Below are 24,445 nucleotides of genomic sequence, written 5' to 3'. Positions count from 1 at the left end.
AATTCTCTTGAAATTAAATCCAATGCACTAAATCTCAGTGGGAATATTAACAGATTTCATGGAGCTGATAGCATCAGAGGGAAAAATAGTCATTAATGAAAAGCATATCTGAAACCAGGCTATATGCACTCCAATTATTCAGACCTTATGAAAATACAACAGCTTGTGGCATGAATAAATACTCAAAAATATGAGTTTTAGAACTGAAAGACTAAAGATTTTCAGGAGCTATTGAATGAATACAAGATGTTAACTTTGCTTCTGTGAAGCATTGATTTTGTGTATATTAACATGAAATCAAAATTATACTTACACCAATAATTTTCATCAAAAAACGTATTTTCTAGAAAACTATTTTTTAAATGGATCATGGCAGCATTATAAATAGAAGTCTCTGAACACTCTTGGACTCAATCAAAAATACTTTTCTTTTGTGAGAAATTCATGAGAAATTTTTTGATAGACTTTTGAGATTTAGCTTTAAGAAGTAATATGCAAAGTAAGGTAAGCCAAAGTGGGGCTAGGGGTATATTTTCCCTTCAGTTGCTGGCCTGGATATTTTACATTTACAAGTTTGATGGGTTCTTCTCCATCTAAAGATAAATACTATATTTAAAAATGTCTGAAGACTGAAGCTACAAAAGCAAAACTAGAGATAGAGTGTAAAAAAAAGACAGTGAGTTTTGATTCTTTAAATTTTCATTTTTTTTCCAAGATAACTTTATTTTATTTATTTATTTTTTTCATGTTTGAAAATGAAACATTTATTGCTGTGTTTATGTACCAAGTATATAAACTGACTTCATTTACCTTTTTCTACGTATTTTTAGGTATAAGAAACTGACATTAAAATATCAGGGTTTTTAAAATCTTTCAAATTAAAACCAAAACACCTCCTCTGTAGGAAAGATGGCACTTACATAATTATAATTTCAAGTGTTGTGCAAATAATCTTCAAGAACACACACCATATTTTACATAAACCAGAGTCTTAGAAATTGATTTCTTTAAAAAAAAGATTACATTTTTTCATAACAATTTATTTTGCAAAAGCTGACTTTTCCTACATAACCATGAGAAACAGATAGAAAGAAAAAAAGACAATGGAAGGGGATCTTTATTTTTATGAGTACAAATATAACAAAGTGTCAGTTGAAGCATGGTGGTGATTGGTACTATATGAATGACTCAGAAAAACACAATAGCTCATATCAAGTGGTTTGTTGTCTTGGCTCTAGTTGTTTGTTTTAACTGCCACATACAGAGTTTTAAGTGCACGCTTTTCTAGTTTTCTGAGTTCTTTTTACCCCAAATCATCAAAATGAGAAAACTTCTGCATCTAAACCAACTTTTTATAACTTGTTAATATCAGAAATGACCATGCTCGTGACTGCAATCCAAGTTTTAAAATTCTATTTGAAATCTTTAATATAAAACATAGTACTTTCTGGAGCAAATTTCATTATGCCAATTTAGTACCATGATCAATTTTATATTATAGTTAAACTGTCCTGTTTTTCCATTTTTACTAAAATCATTTTAGCTGGAATCAGTTCCAGTTCTTTTACATTTGAAGTTATAATTCAGTATTATTTTTTCTCTTCATGAAATATACTAGCCATTGGAGCTTCTGACATCATGAACTTTCTTTTGTGGGTAATTAACCAAGGCCAATTTTTTTTTTTTTCTGCACAAACTTTGTAGATCTAAATTTTGACAAGAATATTTGATTTTTACATCAACTTTTACTAAACGACAAATTTTACCTTGTCTGTTTTTCTCGGCTTTTTCAGTTTTCAGTGTTACCAATCAGTAGTTCTTTTTCAGCCTGTGTTTATTCTATAATAAAATTGTGTCCAGTTTTAGTCAATGTTAATTTCATTTTGTATTGATTATTTTTATCAAGTCCAGTTTTTCCTGTCAATCTAGCTGCAGTATTCTTGGTATTCAAATAGCCAGGCCAGGGAATTCCTTGGTGGTCCAGTGGGTAGGACTCCACGCTTTCACTGCCGAGGGCCGGGGTTCAATCCCTGGTCGGGGAACTAAGATCTGGCAAGCAGTGTGGAGCTGCAAAAAAAAAAAGAAAAAAAATAGCCAGGCCAAAAAACCAATAAAAAAGTGATAAGTAACTACTCTGACAAATTTGGTGGCTTTATGAAACAGAATTTGAGAATGGAACAGAGCCTAGGAATCACCTAGTTCAATCCTTTCATTTAACGAGTGAAAAAACAGGTGTAGAGAGGTCAAGTGACTTGCCAGAGAGAGATAAGAAAGGCTTGAGCAAAGGTAGTGATTAATTAGAATGGAGGTGATGGGCAGATGTGATAAATATTGAAGAGATCAAGATCAGGACAAGGAGAGGAACAAATCTGGGATGATCCTGGATTTCAGGCTTGGGTGAGTGTGTGGACATTGATGCTGTTAACTGAGACAGAATACTTGAGTAGGTTAGGTTTGGGGGCCAGGGTAGATAATGAGTTCAGTTTTAAATGTCAAGTTTGAGATGCCAGCTAGATATCTCAGTGGAATCTGAGTACTTCAATAAGAAATTTTGAAAGGCTTGGGTGGTGAGATAGGCTTGGGAGTTATCAGCTTACAGGTGATAGTCACATGAAAGTAGACAAAAATCACCATCCTGGGAAGATATCCGTCAAGGAGGCAAAGCTGTAGCTTGCTGGCCTCATCTGGCCTGCAGATGCATTTTGTTTGGTCCAAAAAAAAGTGCAACAAAATTTGAATTAGTGACCAACATTTGAAATTTGAGAGATTTCATGTACCTGCATATTGATTTGTCTTTAAAAATGGGAGGATCTGATTATCACTGGGAAAGATTGCTGGTTGGCAAAAATCAATTAGAGCTGAGTAGGGACCATGAGCTCCAGTTCTTCATAGTCTCTCTCCACGAGGTTCACTCCTTTGTGTTCACTGCCTGGGCACTGTAGGCTTTTGGGTTTGCAGCCCCTGATGTAGCATAAAAAGATCAAGGGGTAAAGAGTTAAGGAAAAGGAAAGGAAAAAGGAGCCCCTTGTTGGAAACTGAGGGGAGATGATCAGAAAGGTAAGAGGAGACCTGAGAGGGCTTGGTAACAAAGAAGCAAAGGGATCAGGGTTGAAAAGAGGAGGAGAAAATCTTGTGAAGTATTAGAAATTGTCTTAGCTGTGTTATCCAGCTATTTGCACAAGCCCAAAATTTAGGAGTCATTTTGACACCTTTCTTTTCCTTATGGCCTTATCTAATCTATCTCCAAGTCTGTCATATCTACCTCCAAATTATTCCTTAAATTTGTTCACTTCTCTCCATCATTTCTTACCTGATCATTGTAAAAGCAACTGTTCTCTTTGAACCCTTTCTCGACTCCAAATCGTTTATTCTTATATACAGCAGGCAGGGTGATCTTATAAAACCAGACCCTGTCACTTGCATGTTTAAAACTCTTCACTGGTTTCCCATTATAGTTAAAATAAAATCCATGCCTCCTGCAAAGGAAGGCTTTGCGAGATCAGAACTCTCTTTGCCTTTTTAATCTCATCTTCTATTCTTCCCCTAGCCTATTTTCTCACTTTCTCAAGGGCACCACTACATTCTGTCCCCTCCCCATAGTTTTCCATCATTCTCTTGGTTGTTCTTGCTCCAGATCTTCATAGAGCTGGCTTCTTCCCTTCTCAGTTTAATGAGCCTCTTCATAGGGCACTTCTCTGACATCCTCCTTTAGTTTTTGAGTAACTTACATGAATTTTTTGGTTTTTAAGTGAAAATAAAAGTTATGTTTACACTATACTGTAGTCTATTAAGTGTGCATAGCATTATGTAAAAAAAATACATACCTTAATTAAAAATACTTTATTGCCAAAAAATGCTAATCATTATCTGACAATGGCAGGGTTGCCCAGTGACATAAAGTGAAGTGCAATAAAATGAGGTACGCCTAAAATATCTTTGTTGAGTTATTCAACGTTTGCTTTCTCCATGAGGAAGCATAGTGTCTGTTTTGTCATCGCTGTATCCCAGATTCTGTAACAGTGCTTGCCTGGAACACAATAGGACTTAAATAAACTGTGCTGGAACGAACGAGTATACAAACAAGAGTTATATACAGAAGAGGAAGAGCAAAATAAAGAATAAAAAGTCCATGTCTGTATTTCAATACATTTTTTTTCTTAAGTGCCTATAAGATTTTGCAACTAGGAGTAGGTGGGTAAGAGAGCGACCCTACAAAATCCAAAACAAGCCTTTTTCACGCCTTCCCAAGCCCGAGGCAGCTCCGCGCCTGCGCAGACCTCCACTGCCCACCCCCAACGCTGTACTCAAGGGGGCGGGGCCAGGCGGACGGCGGCTCGGGCGCGTGAGGATGACGTCACTCGGCGCGTGCCCGGGTAGCCCGTGGTAACACCTAGTCTGCGGAAGTGGAGAAGAGCTGGCAGGCGGCTGAGACAGGTAACCTGAGCGCTCCCTGTTGGGTCCCTGCCTTCCTCTCCAGCGGCAACTGGATGGCGGCGGGGTCAGCAGCGTCCCGTTTTGAAGGCAGCCAGGAGCCCACCCCTACCCTCATCTTTTTTGATCAGCTGGGTCCCCATTCCCTTTCAGTCCTCCCAGACTCCTGAAGCTGAACCAGTTCTGGGGACTGGGCTGAGCCTGCCACTTCTCTCCGCCCCCACCCTCGGGTGGTGATGGGCTCTGACGCTCCTTTCCCCGGTGGCACAGGCATTTCCCAGACTTCAGTTGCCGCCTCCTTCCTCTGTTGCCTCCAAGGCCCACCTAACCCGCTTCTCTCTGCTCCTAGCCCCACAGGGCTCATCTCCAATCTTGTTTAAGGAGACAGAACAGTTTCCGATTCTGTTCATTTACACTTCCAGTAACACCCGGCCACCTTCCCTCCTCCCCGAGGATCCTTACTGAGAGCACCAAGTTTTGAGTTATTGTGTCCCTAAAGAGTATTCGTTCACTGTCAGTCTGGAGGTTTGCTCATTAAGGCATGTGTTTGTTGGGTAAGGGGGTGGCGCAGTAATGTGAAAATTTATTGCTATAATAAATGATCCACATGGCATCCAGTCAACCGTCGAGATAGATGAAACAGTTACAGCATTTCATTAAAATGCTCCTGTCCTGTATTTCTTTTTTGTTTTCAAGCAATGATGAGAATTATCCTCGCAAAGGTAGCCGTCAAAATAAATAAGCAACAGTACCCAACTAGGAATGTATAGACCGCCAAAAAATGATAGGATTCGTATTGTTGATAAAGGAATGCGGGTTATTACAAAACCAACCAGAAAAGATATGGGTGGAGAAACAGATTCCGACGTTTTCTGTCTCATTTGATGATTTGGTTTTGTATTTTCTTGTACTTTAATATGCTCCATTTTTGAATAGGGCATATGGTACTGTACATACTGTAATTCTGAGAAGCCTATGAATGACTTGCTAATTGGTAAGATTAGGCTCTAACATTTGGGGGACAAAGTAGAAAAAGGTTAGGGAATAATAGTAGTCGCTCTTTGTTGACCATCTGCTATATCCCTGTGTACAGCACTGTGTTCAGCACTTTGCATGTGTTTTTTCCTTAGCTCACATAAGAACCTTGTGAGTTAGGAATTAGTATCCTCAACTTACGGAGAAGGAAACTTTGGCTCAGGTATGTGAAATTAACTTGCCAAAAATTCATAGTAACTATACTGGTGGAGACAAGCTTGAAGTTCAGTTCTATGTATGAGTTGAAAGCCTGTACTTTTTTTATAACTCACTGTGATTGATCAGATTCTAGGCTTTTTACAGTAATGACACAATTCTATGAGTTTATTCACTCATCTATCCAAATGATTTGACACTTTCTAATATCTTTAGTATTAAGTTCTTATATACCTAGAATCAAAACACCTGGAAACCTTAATTTATTTATGATCCCCCTACACACACACACACCGCACACATACCATATTTTTCATTAAGAATGAGATAATTGGCAAATAAGATTGCTCAGTACCTTTCTGTTTGGAGCTCTCAGGGAATGAGTAATTTTGGACAGGGGAAAGTTTTACCCCTTTAGAAATGAAAATCATATTGACAGTTTTGGATGGAAAAAATTTAAATGCACTAAATAATTCTTTGCCTTCTAAAACAGTAAGTATACTGAACATATTTTAACTTTGCCTTAGGTCTCAGAGCAATCATTATGAATCTCATTTATTGTTGTGTTGTGATTTGGTGATTTCCTCAGAACTTTTGTTATATTTGGCCCCCAAACTGCTTTGCATTTTGAGTTTTCCTAGACTTTATGTAGTCTACTCCTTAATATCACCAAGAGATTGTAAACCATAGCAATTAAAATTAAGGACCAGGAAAGCACACTTGCAGGATTCCAGTCCTTGCTCTGCCACTTACTAGTAGGACAGTGAGCCCAGACAACATGGTTGACCCCTCTACACCTCAGTTTCCTCATTTGTAAAATGGGAATAATAAGAATACTTGTTGTCTGAGGTTGTTGTGAGGGTAATGTGAGTTAGTAGTATATGTAAAGAGGTTATAACAAACCGGGCGTATTCTAAGAGCCATGTAAGTGTTTCTAATATTATTATTAGTCTGGTTTTAGCTTTTCATTCTTTGAATATTGCATTCTAGTTCTTTGAAAAATTTTTTTCTAATTTATTTTTATTTTTTTAATTGATATACAGTTGATTTACAATGTTCTGTTATTTTCAAGCGTACAGCAAAGTGATTCAGTTATACATACATACATATATTCTTTTCCATTATAGATTATTACAAAACATTGAATATAGTTCCCTGTGCTATACAGTAGGTCCTTGTTGTTAATCTATTTTATATGTAGTAGTATGTATCTGTTAATCCCAAACTCCTAATTTATCCCTCCTGCCTCTTTCGCCTTTGGTAACCATAGGTTTGTTTTCTGTGTCTATGAATCTATTTCTGTTTTGTAAATACGTTTATTTGTATCATTTTTTTAGATTCCACATATAAGTGATATCATGTGGTATTTGTCTTTCTCTGTCTGACCTACTTCACTTAGTATGGTAATCTCTAGGTCCATCCATATTGCTGCACATGGCATTATTTCATTCTTTTTTATGACTGAGTAATATTCCACTGTACATATATACCACATCTTCTTTATCCATTCATCTGTTGATGGACCTTTAGTTTGCTTCCATACCTTGGCTATTGTAAATAGTGCTGCTGTGAACATTGGGGTGCATGTATCTTTTTCAATTAGAGTTTTTGTCTTTTCTGAATATATGCCCAGGAGTGGGATTGCAGGATCATATGGTAATTCTATTTTTAGGTTTTTAGGGAACCTCCATACTGTTCTCTATAGTGGCTGCACCAATTTATATTCCCACCAACAGGGTAGGAGGGTTCCTTTTTCTCCACACCCTCTCCAGCATTTATTATTTGTAGACATTTTAATGATGGCCATTCTGACTGGTGTGAGGTGATACCTCACTGTAGTTTTGATTTGCATTTCTCTATGAAAATTGTTATTCCTTGAATAGTATTTGATATGTGGTAATTACAAGACAATTAAATTATACTAACTAGAATTCTGTATCCTAACCTGTATGTTAATTAATTAATTAATTAATTTCTAGTTTGCTGATCTCTGCTTTATTTTTTGTTTTCTTACTTTTTAACATCTTTATCGGAATATAATTGCTTTACAATGGTGTGTTAGTTTCTGCTTTATAACAAAGTGAATCAGCTATACACATACATATATCCCCATATATTCTCCATCTTGCATCTCCCTCCCACCCTCCCTATCCCACCCCTCTAGGTGGTCACAAAGCACTGAGCTGATCTCCCTGTGCTATGCAGCTGCTTCCCACTAGCTATCTGTCTTACATTTGATAGTATATATAGGTCCATGCCACTCTCTCACTTTGACCCAGCTTACCCTTCCCCCTCCCTGTGTGCTCAAGTCCATTCTCTGCATCTGCATCTTTATTACTGTCCTGCCCCTAGGTTCTTCAGAACCATTTTTTTTTAGATTCCATATATATGTGTTAGCATACGGTATTTATTTTTCTCTTTCTGACTTACTTCACTCTGTATGATAGACTCTAGGTCTATCCACCTCACTACAAATAACTCAATTTCGTTTCCTTTTATGGCTGAGTAATATTCCATTGTATATATGTGCCACATCTTCTTTATCCATTCATCTGTCGATGGACACATAGGTTGCTTCCTTGTCCTGGCTATTGTAAATAGTGCTGCAGTGAACATTGTGGTACATGACTCTTTTCGAATTATGGCTTTCTCAGGGTATGTGCCCAGTAGTGGGATTGCTGGGTCATATGGTAGTTCTATTTTTACTTTTTAAAGAACCTCCATACTGTTCTCCATAGTGGCTGTATCAATTTACATTGCCACCAACATTGCAAGAGGGTTCCCTTTTCTCCACACCCTGTCCAGAATTTATGTTTGTAGATTTTTTGATGATGGCCATTCTGACTGGTGTGAGGTGATACCTCATTGTACTTTTGATTTGCATTTCTCTAATGATTAGTGATGCTGAGCATTCTTTCATGTGTTTGTTGGCTATCTGTATATCTTCTTTGGAGAAATGTCTATTTAGGTCTTCTGCCCATTTTTGGATTGGGTTGTTTGTTTTTTTGATATTGAGCTGCATGAGCTGCTTGTAAATTTTGGAGATTAATCCTTTGTCAGTTGCTTCATTTGCAAATATTTTCTCCCATTCTGAGTGTTGTCATTTCGTCTTGTTTATGGTTTCTGTTGCTGTGCAAAAGCTTTGAAGTTTCATTAGGTCCCATTTGTTTATTTTTGTTTTTATTTCTATTTCTCTAGGAGGTGCGTCAAAAAGGATCTTGCTGTGATTTATGTCATAGAGTGTTCTGCCTATGTTTTCCTCTAAGAGCTTTATAGTGTCTGGCCTTACATTTAGGTGTTTAATCTATTTTGAGTTTATTTTTGTGTATGGTGTTAGGGAGTGTTCTAATTTCATTATTTTACACGTAGCTGTCCAGTTTTCCCAGCACCACTTATTGAAGAGGCTGTCTTTTCTCCACTGTATATTCTTGCCTCCTTTATCAAAAATAAGGTGACCATATGTGCATGGGTGTATCTTTGGGCTTTCCATCCTGTTCCATTGATCTATATTTCTGTTTTTGTGCCAGTACCATACTGTCATGATTACCGTAGCTTTGTAGTGTAGTCTGAAGTCCGGGGGCATGATTCCTCCAGTCTCGTTTTTCTTTCTCAAGATTGCTTTGGCTATTCGGGGTCTTTTGTGTTTCCATACAAATTGTGAAATTTTTTGTTCTAGTTCTGTGAAAAATGCCATTGGTAGTTTGATTGGAATTGCACTGAATCTGTAGATTGCTTTGGGTAGTATAGTCATTTTCACAGTGTTGATTCTTCCAATCCAAGAACATGGTATGCCTCTCCATCTGTTGGTATCATCTTTAATTTCTTTCATCAGTGTCTTATTGTTTTCTGCATACAGGTCTTTTGTCTCCTTAGGTAGATTTATTCCTAGGTATTTTATTCTTTTTGTTGCAGTGGTAAATGGGAGTGTTTCCTTAATTTCTCTTTCAGATTTTCCATCATTAGTGTATAGGAATGCAAGAGATTTCTGTGCATTAATTTTGTATCCTGCTACTTTACCAAATTCATTGGTTAGCTCTAGTAGTTTTCTGATAGTGTCTTTAGGATTCTCTGCATATAGTATCATGTCATCTGCAAACAGTGACAGCTTTACTTCTTTTTTTCCAATTTGGATTCCTTTTATTTCTTTTTCTTCTCTGATTGCTGTGGCTAAAACTTCCAAAACTATGTTGAATAACAGTAGTGAGAGTGGGCAGCCTTGTTTTGTTCCTGGTCTTAGTGGAAATGGTTTCAGTTTTTCACCATTGAGAACGATGTTGGCTCTGTGTTTGTCATATATGGCCTTTATTATGTTGAGGTAACTTCCCTCTATGCCTACTTTATGGAGTGTTTTTATCCTAAATGGGAGTTTAATTTTGTCAAAAGCTTCTTCTGCATCTATTGAGATGATCATATGGTTTTTCTTCTTCAGTTTGTTAATATGGTGTGTCACATTGATTGATTTGCATATATTGAAGAATCCTTGTGTTCCTGGGATAAACCCCACTTGATCATGGTGTATGATCCTTTTAATGTGCTGTTGGATTCTGTTTGCTAGTATTTTGTTGAGGATTTTGCATCTATGTTCATTAGTGATATTGGCCTGTAGTTTTAGTTTTCTTTCTTTGTGACATCTTTGCCTGGTTTTGGTATAGGGTGATGGTGGCCTCGTAGAATGAGTTTGGGAGTGTTCCTCCCTGTGCTATATTTTGGAAGAGTTTGAGAAGGATAGGTGTTAGCTCTTCTCTAAATGTTTGATAGAATTCACCTGTGAAGCCATCTGGTCCTGGACTTTTGTTTGTTGGAAGATTTTTAATCACAGTTTCAATTTCAGTGCTTGTGATTGGTCTGTTTATATTTTCTATTTCTTCCTGGTTCAGTCTCAGAAGGTTGTGCTTTTCTAAGAATTTGTCCATTTCTTCCAGGTTGTCCATTTTATTGGCATAGAGTTGCTTGTAGTAATCTCTCATGATCCTTTGTATTTCTGCAGTGTCAGTTGTTATTTCTCCTTTTTCATTTCTAATTCTATTGATTTGGGTCTTCTCCCTGTTTTTCTTGATGAGTCTGGCTAATGGTTTATCAATTTTGTTTATCCTCTCAGAGAAGCAGCTTTTAGTTTTATTGATTTTTGCTATTGTTTCCTTCATTTCTTTTTCATTTATTTCTGATCTGATCTCTATGATTTCTTTCCTTCTGCTAACTTTGGGGTTTTTTGTTCTTCTTTCTCTAATTGCTTTAGCTGTAAGGTTACATTGTTTTTTTGAGGTGTTTCTTGTTTCTTGAGGTAGGGTTGTATTGCTATAAGCTTCCCTGTTAGAACTGCTTTTGCTGCATCCCTTAGGTTTTGGGTCATCGTGTTTTCATTGTCATTTGTTTCTCGGTATTTTTTGATTTCCTCTTTGATTTCTTCAGTGATCTCTTGGTTATTAAGTAGTGTATTGTTTAGCCTCCATGTATTTGTATTTTTTACAGATTTTTTCCTGTAATTGATATCTAGTCTCATAGCGTTGTGGTCGGAAAAGTTACTTCATACGATTTCAACTTTCTTAAGTTTACCAAGGTTTGATTTGTGGCCCAAGATGATCTATCCTGGAGAATGTTCCATGAGCACTTGAGAAGAAAGTGTATTCTGTTGTTGTTGAATGGAATGTTCTGTAAATATCAATTAAGTCCGTCTTTTTTAATGTATCATTTAAAGCTTGTGTCTCCTTATTTATTTTCATTTTGGATGATCTGCCCATTGGTGAAAGTGGGGTGTTAAAGTCCCCTACTATGATTGTGTTACTGTAGATTTCCCCTTTTATGGCTGTTAGCTTTTGCCTTATGTATTGAGGTTCTCCTATGTTGGGTGCATAAATATTTATAATTGTTATATCTTCTTCTTGGATTGATCCCTTGATCATTATGTAGTGTCCTTCTTTGTCTCTTGTAATAGTCTTTATATAAAGTCTGTTTTGTCTGATATGAAAATTGCTGCTCCAACTTTCTTTTGACTTCCATTTGCATGTAATATCTTTTTCCATTCTCTCACTTTCCGTCTGTATGTGTCCCTAGGTCTGAAGTGGGTCTCTTGTAGACAGCATATATACCGGTCTTGTTATTGTATCCATTCAGCCAGTCTGTGTCTTTTGGTTGGAGCATTTAAACCATTTACATTTAAGGTACTTATTGATATGTATGTTCCTATTACCATTTTCTTAATTGTTTTGGGTTTGTTATTGTAGGTCTTTTCCTTCTCTTGTGTTTCCTGCCTAGAGAAGTTCCTTTCGCAGTTGTTGTAAAGCTGGTTTGGTGGTGCTGAATTCTCTTAGCTCTTGCTTGTCTGTAAATGTTTTAATTTCTCCTCGAATCTGAATGAGATCCTTGCTGGGTAGAGTAATCTTGGTTGTAGGTTTTTCCCTTTCATCACTTTAAATATGTCCTGCCACTCCCTCTGGCTTGCAGAGTTTCTGCTGAAAGATCAGCTGTTAACCTTTTGGGGATTCCCTCGTATGTTAATAGTTGCTTTTCCCTTGCTGCTTTTAATAATTTTTCTTTGTATTTATTTTTTGATAGTTTGATTAATATGTGTTTTGGCGTGATTCTCCTTGGATTTATCCTGTATGGGACTCTCTGCACTTCCTCGACTTGATTAACTATTTCCTTTCCCATATTAGGGAAATTTTCAACTATAATCTCTTCAAATATTTCCTCAGTCCCTTTGTTTTTCTCTTCTTCTTCTGGGACCCCTATAATTTGAATGTTGGTGCATTTAATGTTGTCCCAGAGGTCTCTGAGACTGTCCTCAATTGTTTTCATTCTTTTTTCTTTATTCTGCTCTGCAGTAGTTATTTCCGCTATTTTATCTTCCAGGTCACTTATCTATTCTTCTGCCTCAGTTACTCTGCTATTGATTCCTTCTAGAGAATTTTTAATTTCATTTATTGTGTTGTTCATCATTGTTTGTTTGATCTTTAGTTCTTCTAGGTCCTTGTTAAACGTTTCCTCTATTTTCTCCATTCTATTTCCAGGATTTTGCATCATCTTTCCTATCATTACTGTGAATTCTTTTTCAGGTATACTGCCTATTTCCTCTTCATTTGTTTGGTCTGCAGGGATTTTACCTTGCTCCTTCATCTGCTGTGTGTTTCTCCGTCTTCTCATTTGGCCTAACTTACTGTGTTTGGGGTGTCCTTTTCGCAGGCTGCAGGTTTGTAGTTCCCGTTGTTTTTGGTGTCTGCCCCCAGTGGTAAGGTTGATTCATTGTGTTGTGTAGGCTTTCTGGTGGAGGGGAGCAGTGCCTGTGTTCTGGAGGATGAGGCTGCATCTTGCCTTTCTCGTGGGCAGGACTGTGTCTGGTGGTGTGTTTTGGGGTGTGTGTGACCTTATTATGATTTTAGGCAGCCTCTCTGCTAATGGGTGGTGTTGTGTTCCTCTCTTTTTTTTTTTTTTTAACATCTTTATTGAAGTATAATTGCTTTACAATGGTGTGTTATTTTCTGCTTTATAACAAAGTAAATCAGTTATACATATACATATGTTCCCATATCTGTGTTCCTGTCTTGCTAGTTGTTTCGCATAGGGTGTCCAGCACTGTAGCTTGCTGGTCGTTGATTGGAGCTGGGTCTTAGCGTTGAGATGGATATCTCTGCGAGAGCTTTCACTGTTTGATATTACATGGAGTCAGGAGGTCTCTAGTGGACCAATGTCCTGAACTCGGCTCTCCCACCTCAGAGGCACAGGCCTGACACCCGGCTGGAGCACCAAGGCCCTGGGTAGTTCAGGGTCTCTTAAGAAGTGTAGACAAACTGAAGTCTGGGATTGCAGAAATCTCAAGTTCAGTTGGGGCTGGAAAATCTGCTTCCAAGCTCACTCATGTTGTTGGCAGGTTTCAGTTTCTGGCTGGCTGTTGGCCAGAGGCTCAGTTCTTCTACCCGTATGTTAATTTATTAAATTCATTTTCATTGTGTCTTTGTAATGCAATACGCCTTTTTCTTAGAGTGTTTGGAGTAGAGCTTTCAAATATTTCCCTTTATTATATGTATTAAAATAATGGACTTTCAACTTCTGTTTGAACTTTGGGGGATATTTCAGTGTGTTAAATTATGGTTTACCAATACATGGGAACCCTCTCTACGTTTGAATTGAATGTCAGTTGATTTACACATCCCTTTCTGGTGCCCTGGGCAGGTATACTATTGCACTCATGTTATCTTGCTTCTTTGTGGATAAGTACTTCCTTATAAAACCACCATTATGCATTGGCCTCATATAACGTATCTCCTCAGTATAGTTCTCTTTCTTTCTATCTCCCTCATGGAAGTAAAAAACAAATTGACTCTATCAACAAGGTGAAATAATGTTCCGTATGAAATTTGCAAGGTATATACCCATTTTCAGGTGTGTACTTTAAACCAAGACCAGCTAAGAGTTGATATTGACTCCTTTGATGTCCGTAGTTAGGAACTTGAGAATAAATGATCTATCCTTTATTTTAATTCTATTAAGGCTGATAATCATGTTAAAACTTCTTGTTGAAAATATAGGCTATATTTTTAAAAAGTTTTTCTAAGATGGTAAAATGTATTTACATAATATAAAATTGAGTATTTTTATGTGTACAGCTCATTGGCATTAAGCACATTCACAGTGTTATTTAATTATCACCACTATCCATTTTCAGAATTTTTTTATCTTCCCAGACAGAAACTCTGTACCCATTAAACAACAACTCCTCATTCCCCTCACTCCCTGTACCATCCTGCCCCAGCCCCTGTTAACCTCTATTCTACTTTTTGTCTCTATGAATTTGCCTATTCTAGGTTCCTCCTGTGGGTGGAATCAGACACCATTTATCCTTTGTGTCTGGTTTAGTTCAATTGGCATGTTTGCAAGGTTCATCCAAGTTGTAGCATGTATCAGAATTTCATTCCTTTTATGGCTGAATAATATTCCATTGTATTATCTACCATATGCTGTACTTCTGATGCATATTTAATTTTGCTTATTTAAAATTTTTTAAAAATTTTCTGTTTTTTTAATTTATTAAAAAAATAAATTGATTTTAAAATAAAATTTAAAAAAATAAATTTGATTTGCATTCAAGTCTTTAATCTGTTTTGAGTTGATTTTGTTTATGATGTAAGATAGTGGTCCAGTTTCATACTTTTGTATGTGGCTGTCCAATTTTCCCAACTCCATTTATTGAAGAGATTGTCTTCTCCTCATTGTATATTCTTGGCTCTTTTGTCATAAGTTAATTGACCGTACATACTAAAAAAACCAAAAACAGTTCACTAATTTCTCCCACCTCCCACCTCTTGCCACTGGCAACCACCAATCTGTTCTCTATCTGTGAGGCTGGTTATTGATTGATTGATTGATTGATTCCACATGTAAGAGAACATATGGTATTTATTTTTTCTCTCTGCCTTATTTCACTTAACACAATGCCCTTGTGGTTCATCCATGTTGTCACAAATGGCAGGACTTCATTCTTTTTTATGTCTGAATAATATTCTGTTGTGTGTATATACCACACTTTTTCTATTTGTTCATGGATGAACACTTAGGTTGTTTCCTTATCTTGGCTACTGTAAATAATGCTGCAATGAACATGGGGTGCATATATCTTTTTGAGTTAGTGTTTTTGTTTTATTTGGATAAATACCCAGAAATGGGATAGCTGGATCATATGGTAGTTTTATTTTTAATTTTTTGAGGATCCTCTCTACTGTTTTCCATAGTGGCTGCACCAATTTACATTCCCACCAACAGTATACAAGAGTTCCCTTTTCACTACATCCTTGCCAACACTTGTTATTTTTAGTCTTTTTGAAAATAAGCATGCTAACAGGTGTGAGGTGATAGCTCATTGTGGTTTTGATTTGCATTTCCCTGATAATTAGTGATGTCAAGCACCTTTTCATGTACCTGTTGGCCATGTGTACGTCTTTTTTAGATAAATGGGTATTCAGATACTCTGCCCATTTTTTAATTGGATTTTGTTGTTGTTATTGAGTTGTATTAATTCTTTATATATTTTGGATATCAGCCCTTTCTCAGATATATGATTTACAATTATTTTCTCCCATTCAGTAGGTTGCCTTTTCATTTTGTTGATGCTTTCCTTCACTCTGCAGAAACTTTAGTTTGTTGTAGTCCCACTTTATTTTTGCTTTTGTTGCTTTTGCTTTTGGTATCAGACGCAAAAACTCATTGCAAAGACTGATATCAAGGAGCTTACCACCTATATTTTCTTCTAGGAGGTTTATGGTTTCAGGTCTTACATTCAAGTCTTTAATCTGTTTTGAGTTGATTTTGTATGTGATGTAAGATACTGGTCCAGTTTCATTCTTTTATATGTGGCTGTCCAACTTTCCCAACACCATTTATTGAAGAGATTGTCCTTTCCTCATTGTATATTCTTGGCTCCTTTGTCATAAGTTAATTGACCATGCATGCATAGGTTTATTCCTAGGTTCTCTATTCTGTTCAGTTAATTATGTGTCTGCTTTTGTGTGTGTGTGTGTGTGTGTGTGTGTGTGTGTGAATTATGCCTCTTTATACTTCTCATATCATGTGGTATGAACTTAACACTCGGTGATTTGATTTGACTGTGAGTGCCTAGAGGATCAGGATTGGAGATATCAACTGAAATAACATTGTTATTGAACTGTGAACAAAATACCTGGTAACAGTGTTAAACTGGAGCTTGAGCATACATTATAGTGTTGTTTTTCTTCTCACCTAATATTTAGTCAAAAAATAGGAAGGAAAATAATAATAATGATAACTTTACCCAATATTTCTATAGCATTTACAGTATGCTAGGCATTGTTCCAAGTACTTTACCTATGAAGTAGGTACTATCATCGTTCTGTTTTACAGATGAAGAAACTGAGGCACAGAGAAATTAAATGAATTTTTAAGATTACGAGGCTGATAGGTGGTGACATTGGGAGTTTACCCAGTCTGTGTGGCTCTAGAGTTGATTTATCCTAAATTTTGTGTTGACCAACCATTGGGTCATTATCAACTTTACAATGTAAATTGTTTTGTCTAGCACAGTCTTTCTCTACCCTCTTCTTCTATATGATCTTCAAAACAGAACATTACTTCTGAGCTTAGTAGGCAACGGAAGAGCAACTGAACCCAAACTGTCAAAAGAATAACAGGTGCTTCTCATTTGAGTGGGGTGACAACATCTTATGGGATTCAGACTGCATTTTCACAGCTTAGTTCGTATTATCTCCTTGTCTTTGAAAAGTAGATCCTAAAACTTTTTATGACTTCATATTGCATATATATTGTGTTGGTGTTTGACTTTAGATATTGTACAATTCCCACACTACTGTTTCGTGGGTAGAAAAAGCTTTCTGTTCATAATGTTGTTATTGACTGTCACCGTGGTTTATAGTGCACTCATTTTATATCGAACTCATTATTCTATGTTGCTTGATTCCTGAAGAAATTATTTTGAAATAGCATTTTTCTATATACAGTCAGCTTTATTACACTTTTTTCTTGGCTTTTTCTTTTGCTTACATTTTATTTCTTTGACACTTGGAATTGAAGGTTTAGTTTTTTGAAACTGATGGTAATCAGGATATGCTGGCTATATTTTGGCAACAAAGGGGACATATCAGCCTGTTTCTTTTGGCACCAATAATATCTTGCATATGTAGCAAGTATGGTGCATATTTGGAGGTAGGAACTCTCTGAGTAATGTCTGGTAGAAATAGAATTATAGAATGAATGTTAAGGGTTCAAAGGTCCTTAGATATATCTCTTTTACCCTTCATTCAGCATTTGGGAATCTGAAGCTTGAGATGATTAAATGATTTGCCTGTATTTATACAGTATTAGAATCCATTTTTTAAAAAAAGAGTACCAGTGTTCTGTGTTCTTTTGAATCATACCTCATTGTATTTGTGTAGCATTCTTACTGGTAAGAAGGGACTTCCAAGTTTTTTACTAGTATACCCTTAATTATGATTCTTCTTAGAATAATGTGTCTGGGTGAGAGATAATGATCTGAATTAGACAGGTTGCAGAGAGAATGAATATGATGGATCCAAGAGATACTTAGATTAAATTGATAGGACTTTGCAATTGTTTATGTGTAGGTGAGAGTAAGAAATCTAGGATGATCCCTAGGATTCTACTGTGGGTAACTGGGTAGATGGTGACGTCATTCACTAGGAAAACTTAGAAGAAATCAGGGCTGGATGTATGATTTGAAGTGACTAGAGCATGGATTGCACAAACAAGTGAGAAAGATTGACGCTAGAACTACAGGACACACCGACATCTAAGAGGTGGGAGAAGGAAAGGCCAAAGAGGTATGTATGGAGGAGAGAATGGTATTGCAAGCACCAGAAGAGGAGAAAATTTTAAGGAGGGCATGGTAATTTGTGTTAATGCTCCAAAATTAAGGGCTGAAAGAACCCACCAAAGTTGATAACTAGGAAGTCATTTGCCTCCACTGTGGAGTTTTGGTGGCATAGTAGGGATGTGAGCAGGGAGATGGAGTAATGAGAACAGAGTGAAGGCAGTTCTTTTAAGGAATTTAGCTATGATGAGAGAGATGTGGAAGGAAAGGTTTTTGTTCATTCGTTCATTTGTACTTTTTTCTGCTAAAAAATAAGGGCTGGGAAAGAGGAAGAAGTTGAGGTAGATGATTTAGGGGGTTGGATAATTGACGAAGCAGGGTCCAGGAGGAGACCAGCAAGAGATGGTATCCAGAGCGTAGGCCATGATCAGAGTTTGCTGGGACAGGAGGGACACTTCTCCTTCTAGGGAGAAAGGTGGGGATAGATGTAAAAAAATCCCCCATAGGATGGGGAAGGAATGTGTGGAAGTTCTTGTCTAGTGGTAGCAAAATGTCTTTTGTGAAGCAGCTAAAGTTGCTGACATTGAGTGTTTGATCTGGGGGAGAGTGGGGGATTGAGGGGGCAGGCAGTGTTTAGAATAGTCACTGAGGGAAAAAGATAGGAGTCAAGGGGGTGACTAGCAAGAGACAAGAAGAGTTGCCTGCCTGATTATGCTGAGGGTTTTGCTGAGGTTGAAATCTGTGAATATGTACTGTCAGCTATTTTTGTGATTATGTGATATTTATTTGTTTGTTTTGCTTTTGTTGAGCTCTGTACACCAAGTTTAGAAGTAGAAAATTGGGATGATTCAATTGGTTGAGAGTTATGTTTTATAGAACAGGTGTGTCAGAAGGATGAAAGGGCAAAAGAATTTAGGTTAGAATGTTCTAAGAGTGATTGAAGAAATGGACCACATTATCTAAAGAGGACCACAGAGCAGGTATTCTCAACTTTAGAAACATTTATAATTTTATGTTGTAGGGGCTCTCCTGTGCATTGTAGGGTGTTTAGCATCCCTGGCCTCTACCTACTAGATGCCAGTAACAGCCCCCTCCAGTTGTAACAATCAAAAATGTCTCCAGACATTGTCAACTGCCCTCTGAGGGGCAAAATCACTTCCGATAGAAACCACTGCCTTAGAGTCAGAAGAAGCAGATGGATTGGAGATAAGAGGAAGGGTGAGGGACTGGGGTCTCAATGCAATAAGTAAAAGAGTTGGCAAGTAAGCCAGAGAAAGACTGGGGAGAATAGGAGGTCGTGTTCTGAGATTAGATTATGGAAATTACATATTTCATTTTATTTTATTTTATTTTGGAAATTACATATTTTAGATGTAGATCTATTCCAAGTAATAAAAATGTCAAGAATGGACCATTGGTTTGCTGAGTGCAGTGAAGATGAAGGTTGTTGGCACTGAGTAGGTAATTTTGGGAGAGAGAGAAAGTAGCCAGAGCAAGTTGGAAAAGCAGTCATGGCCATCCTAAGAGTTTCTGAAATAAGACAAGAACTAAGACTTTCTATTGTTTGTTTTCTTACTCTATCCAGTAAGTGTTACTCAACTCTTTTTCTAACATTGTCAATTCCCTGAACTTGTACTTCCCTCCTGCAGTGTTTTAAAAAGTCATGGAATTCATCCAGTTTGGTTTTCTTGCAGTGTTTTTTTAGGTGAGTAGTTGTTTTTTGTTTCTTTTTCAATATTTCCTGATCTGATTTTGTGATCCTTTACCTCTAAGTATTCTGCTTTTCAAAAGACCCTGGTTCTGTGCTATGTGACCTAATTTCAGAACATTTCTTTTGTGTTTGGGCATCTCAGTCATTGGCTGAAGTAATGTCAACTTATCATTAAATCTTACAACCTCTTAGAAGTATTCTTTTCCCCTGCCTTCTCCCACCTGCTCTTTATTGTTTCATATTTATTTGGAACATATAGTATGTATGTACAATGTTGATTGACAGGTAATTACAAAGGACTTAGTAAGCAGGACATAAACTACTAGTAGAATACACCTATAAATGTGCTTTTTTCTATGTTTGATTAATCCAGACTTCAGTGGAACTTGTTTTTTTGCCTTATCTTAATGAACTTACCCTGCATTATTCATCAAGAATGGGTACTAACTCATACCTCTTTTACAAAGCTTTAAAAATTATATATATTATCAACAGATACAAGCTGACCTAGTTTTTGTTATTATATCACAAGTATTGTCATTGCAAACTAGGAAGTAAGTAGGTGACATTAAAAGCCTTGACCTTTTGATTGGAACATTTAGCCCATTTGCATTTAAAGTAATTTTATTTTTATTTATTTTATTGAAGTGTAGTTAATTTACAATGTTGTGTTAGTTTCAAGTGTACAGCAAAGTGATTCTTTTTTATGACAAATATTCTACTATATCTATCTATATCTATATCTATATCTATCTATCTATCTATACCACATCTTCTTTATCCATTAATCTGTTGATGGACATTTAGGTTGCTTCTATGTCTTGGCTATTGTAAATAGTGCTGCTATGAACTATACATATTGAGGTGTATGTATCTTTTCAAATTAGAGTTTTCTCTGGATATATGCCCAGGAGTGGGATTGCAGGATCATATGGTAATTCTATTTTTAGTTTTTTAAGGAACCTCCATACTGTTTTCCATAGCGGTTACACCAATTTACATTCCCACGAACAGTGTAGGAGGGTTCCTTTTTCTCTACACCCTCTCCGGACTTTTTACTGATGACCATCTGACTGGTGTTTTTTAGTTTAATTAAGTCCCATTTGTTTATTTTTGTTTTTATTTCCATTACTCTAGGAGATGGTTCCCCCAAAATATTGCTGAAGTGTGTGTCAAAGAGTGTTCTGCCTATGTTTTCCTCTAGGAGTTTTATAGTATCCAGTCTTACATTTAGGTCTTTAATCCATTTTGAGTTTATTTTTATGTATGGTGTTAAAGAGTGTTCTGATTTCATTCTTTTTCATGTTGCTGTCCAGTTTTCCCAGCATCACTTATTGAAGAGACTGTCTTTTTTTCCCTTGTATATTCTTGCTTCCTTTATTGTGGATTAATTGACCATAAGTGTGTGGGTTTCTTTCTGGGCTTTCTGTCTTGTTCCGTTGATCTATATGTCTGTTTTTTGTGCAAGTACCATTCTGTTTTGATTACTGTAGCTTTGTAGCATAGTCTGAAGTCAGGGAGCCTGATTCCTCCAGCTCCGTTCTTTTTTCTCAAGATTGTTTTGGCTATTCGGGGTCTTTTGTGTTCCCATACAAGTTTAAAATGTTTCTGTTCTAGTTCTGTGAAAAGTTCCATTGGTAATTTGATAGGGATTGCAGTGAGTCTGTAGATTGCCTTGGATAGTATGGTCATTTTAACAATATTGATTCTTCCAATCCAAGAACACGGTGTATCTTTCTATCTGTTTGTGTCTCTTCAATTTCTTTCATCAATGTCTTATAGTTTTCAGAGTATAGGTCTTTTGCCTCATTAGGTAGGTTTATTCCTAAGTATTTTATTCGTGTTTTTGCAGTCATAAATGGGATTGTTTCCTTAATTTCTCTTTCTAATATTTTCTTGTTAGTGTATAGAAATGCAACAGATTTCTGTATATTAATTTTGTATCCTGCAACTTCACCAAATTCATTGATGAGCTAGCTGTAGTAGTTTTCTGGTGGCATCCTTAGGATTCTCTATGAATAGTATCATGTCATCTGAAAACAGTGACAGTTTTACTTCTTCTTTTCCAGTTTGGATTACTTTTATTTCTTTTTCTTTTCTGACTGCTGTGGCTAGAACTTCCAATACTATGTTGGTTGTTTGTTTATTTATTTATTTAGCTGTGCCACGTGGCACGTGGGATCTTAGTTCCCTGACTGGGGATTGAACCCACGTCCCCTGCATTGGAAGTATGGAGTCTTAACCACTGGACCACCTGGGAAGTCCCCCAATACTATGTTGAATAAAAGTTGCAAGAGTGGACATCCTTGTCTTGTTCCTGATCTTAGAGGAAATGCTTTCAGCTTTTCACTGTTGAGTATGATGTTAGCTGTGGGTTTGTCCTATATGGCCTTTATTATGTTGAGGTTTGTTCCCTCTATGCCCACTTTCTGAAGAGTTTTTATCATAAATGGATGTTGAATTTTATCAAAAGCGTTTTCTGCATCTATTGAGATGATCACATGGTTTTTATTCTTCAGTTTGTTAATGTGGTATATCATGTTGATTGATTTGCAGATATTGAAAAATCCTCGCATCCCTGGGATAAATCCCAGTTGATCATGGTATATGATCCTTTTAATTTATTTATTGTTGGAGTCAATTTGCCAGTATTTTGTTGAGGATTTTTACCTCTGTGTTCAAAAGTAATTATTGATAGGTATGTGCTTATTGGCATTTTGTTAATTGTTTTCTCTTTGCTTTTGTAGTTTTGTTGTTGTTCCTTTCTTCTTTTGCTCTCTTCCCTTGTGATTTTATGACTATTTTTAAGATTATGTTTGGATCCTTTTTTTTTTTAACTTTTATTTATTTATTTATTGGCTGTGTTGGGTCTTAGTTGCAGCACGTTGGATCTTCGTTGCGGCATGTGGCGTCTTTAGTTGTAGTGTGCAGGCTCTTTGTTGTGGCACGTTAGCTTCTCTCTAGTTGTGGCGTGCAGGCTCCAGAATGTGTGGGCTCAGTAGTTGTGGCATGTGGGCTCTCTAGTTGTGGTGTGTGCGCTCTAGAGCGTGCAGGCTCAGTAGTTGTGGTGCATGGGCTTAGTTGCCCTGCAGCATGTGGGATCTTAGTTCCCCAACCAGGGATCGAACCCATGTCCCCTGCACTGGAAGACGGATTCTTAACCACTGGACCACCAGGGAGGTCCCATGTTTGGATTCTTTTCTCTTCTTTGTGTGTGTATATATCAGAGGTTTTTGATTTGTGGTTACCTTGAGGTTCATATATAACAACCTATATATATGTGATTAAGTTGATGATCTCTTAAGTTCAGATGCATTTTAACCACCCTACATTTTTACTCACACCACCCCCCTCAAGTGTTTTTGATGTCATATTTTTATATCTTTTTGTTTCATGTATTCCCTAACTACTTATTTTGGATACAGGCAATTTTACTACTTTTGTCTTTTAACCTTTTCTACTTGCATTATATGTGGTTGATCTACTACCTTTGCTGTATGTTTCCCTTTACTCATGAGATTTTTTCCTTTCATAATTTTCATATTTCTAGTTGTGACCTTTTCTCTTCCATTTAGAGAAGACCCTTTAACTTTTCTTGTAAAGCTGGTTTAGTGGTGCTGAACTCTTTCAGATTTTGCTTATCTGTAAAACTCTCTCTCCTTCAAATCTGAATGATAACCTTGCTGGGTAGAGTATTCTTGGTTGTAGGTTTTTTCCCTTTTGTCACTTTGAATATACCTTGCCACTCTCTTCTGGCTTGCAAAGTTTCTTCTGAAAAGTCAGCTGATAATCTTATAGGAGTTCCCTTGTACATAACTTGTTGCTTTTTTATTGCTGCTGTTAAGATTCTCTCTTTATGTTTAATTTTTGCCATTGTATATATAATGTGTCTTGCTGTGGACCTCTTTGGGTTCATCTTGTTTAAGACTCTCTTGTCTATTTTCTTCCCCAAGTTAGGGGAGTTTTCAGCTATTACTTCTTCAAATAAGTTCTCTGCCCCTTTCTCTCTCTCTTCTCCTTCTGGGACCCCTATAATATGAATGTTAGTATGCTTGATGTTTTCCTGGAGGTCTCTTAAACTGGCCTTATTTTTAAAAATTCTTTTTTCTGTTCAGCATGGCTTATTTTTACTACTCGTCTTCTAGATTGCTGATCCATTCCTCTGTATCATCTAATATACTGTTGATTCCTCCTAATGTATTTTTTTTTTCAGTTGTTGTATTCTTCAGCTTTGTTTGGTTCTTCCTTATATCTTCTAACTCTGTTGAAGTTCTCATTGTGTTCATTCTTCTCCCAAGTTCATTGAGCATCTTTATGATCATTACCTTGAACTCATTTTGAGTAGATTGTTTATCTCCACTTTGTTTAGTTCTTTTTCTGAGGTTATGTCTTGTTTCTTTACTTGGAACATATTCCTCTGTCTTCTTATTTTGCCAATTCTCTTGTTTATGTCTGTGTATTAGGTAGTTCGGTTACGTCTCCTGATCTTGGAAAAGTGGCCTTAATGTAGGAGACATCCTGTGGGATCCAGCAGTGCAGTCCCCTCTGGTCACCAGAGTTATATGCTCTAGAGGTGTCCCTATGTGGGCTGTGTGTGCCCTTCTGTTGTGGTGAGGCAGACTTCTGTGGGCATGCTGGTAGGCAGGGCTGTCTCCTGTGGTGGCTGCAGGTCTACTGGAGGGTGGGGTAGGCTTCTGGTGTGGTTGGCTGCTCAGAGGTGGGGGGTGGTGTGGCTCTGCTGCTGGCCTGCTGGAGAGCAGGACCAGGTCCCCAGGTGGCTATATGCGTGGCAGGGGAATGTC

The 24,445-nt window shown here is 37.0% G+C and overlaps 1 protein-coding gene across 10 annotated transcripts in view; it reads left to right on the top strand.

Annotated features, from left to right (window-relative positions):
- The first annotated feature begins 4,352 nt into the window (after window positions 1-4,352).
- AOPEP (aminopeptidase O (putative)) overlaps window positions 4,353-24,445 on the top strand; it is a 371,493-nt gene continuing 351,400 nt past the window's right edge. For all 10 annotated transcript variants that reach the window (XR_009503627.1, XM_059924474.1, XM_059924470.1 and 7 more), the window contains exon 1: window positions 4,353-4,434. The gene's annotated coding sequence lies outside the window, so the exon portion shown is untranslated. The remainder of the gene's footprint in view (window positions 4,435-24,445) is intronic.

Source organism: Balaenoptera ricei, chromosome 6, assembly GCF_028023285.1.
Source record: "Balaenoptera ricei isolate mBalRic1 chromosome 6, mBalRic1.hap2, whole genome shotgun sequence".
NCBI classification, from domain to species: Eukaryota; Metazoa; Chordata; class Mammalia; order Artiodactyla; family Balaenopteridae; genus Balaenoptera; species Balaenoptera ricei.
Note: the sequence above shows the minus strand (reverse complement) of the source record. Positions and strands in the feature narration are given on the sequence as shown.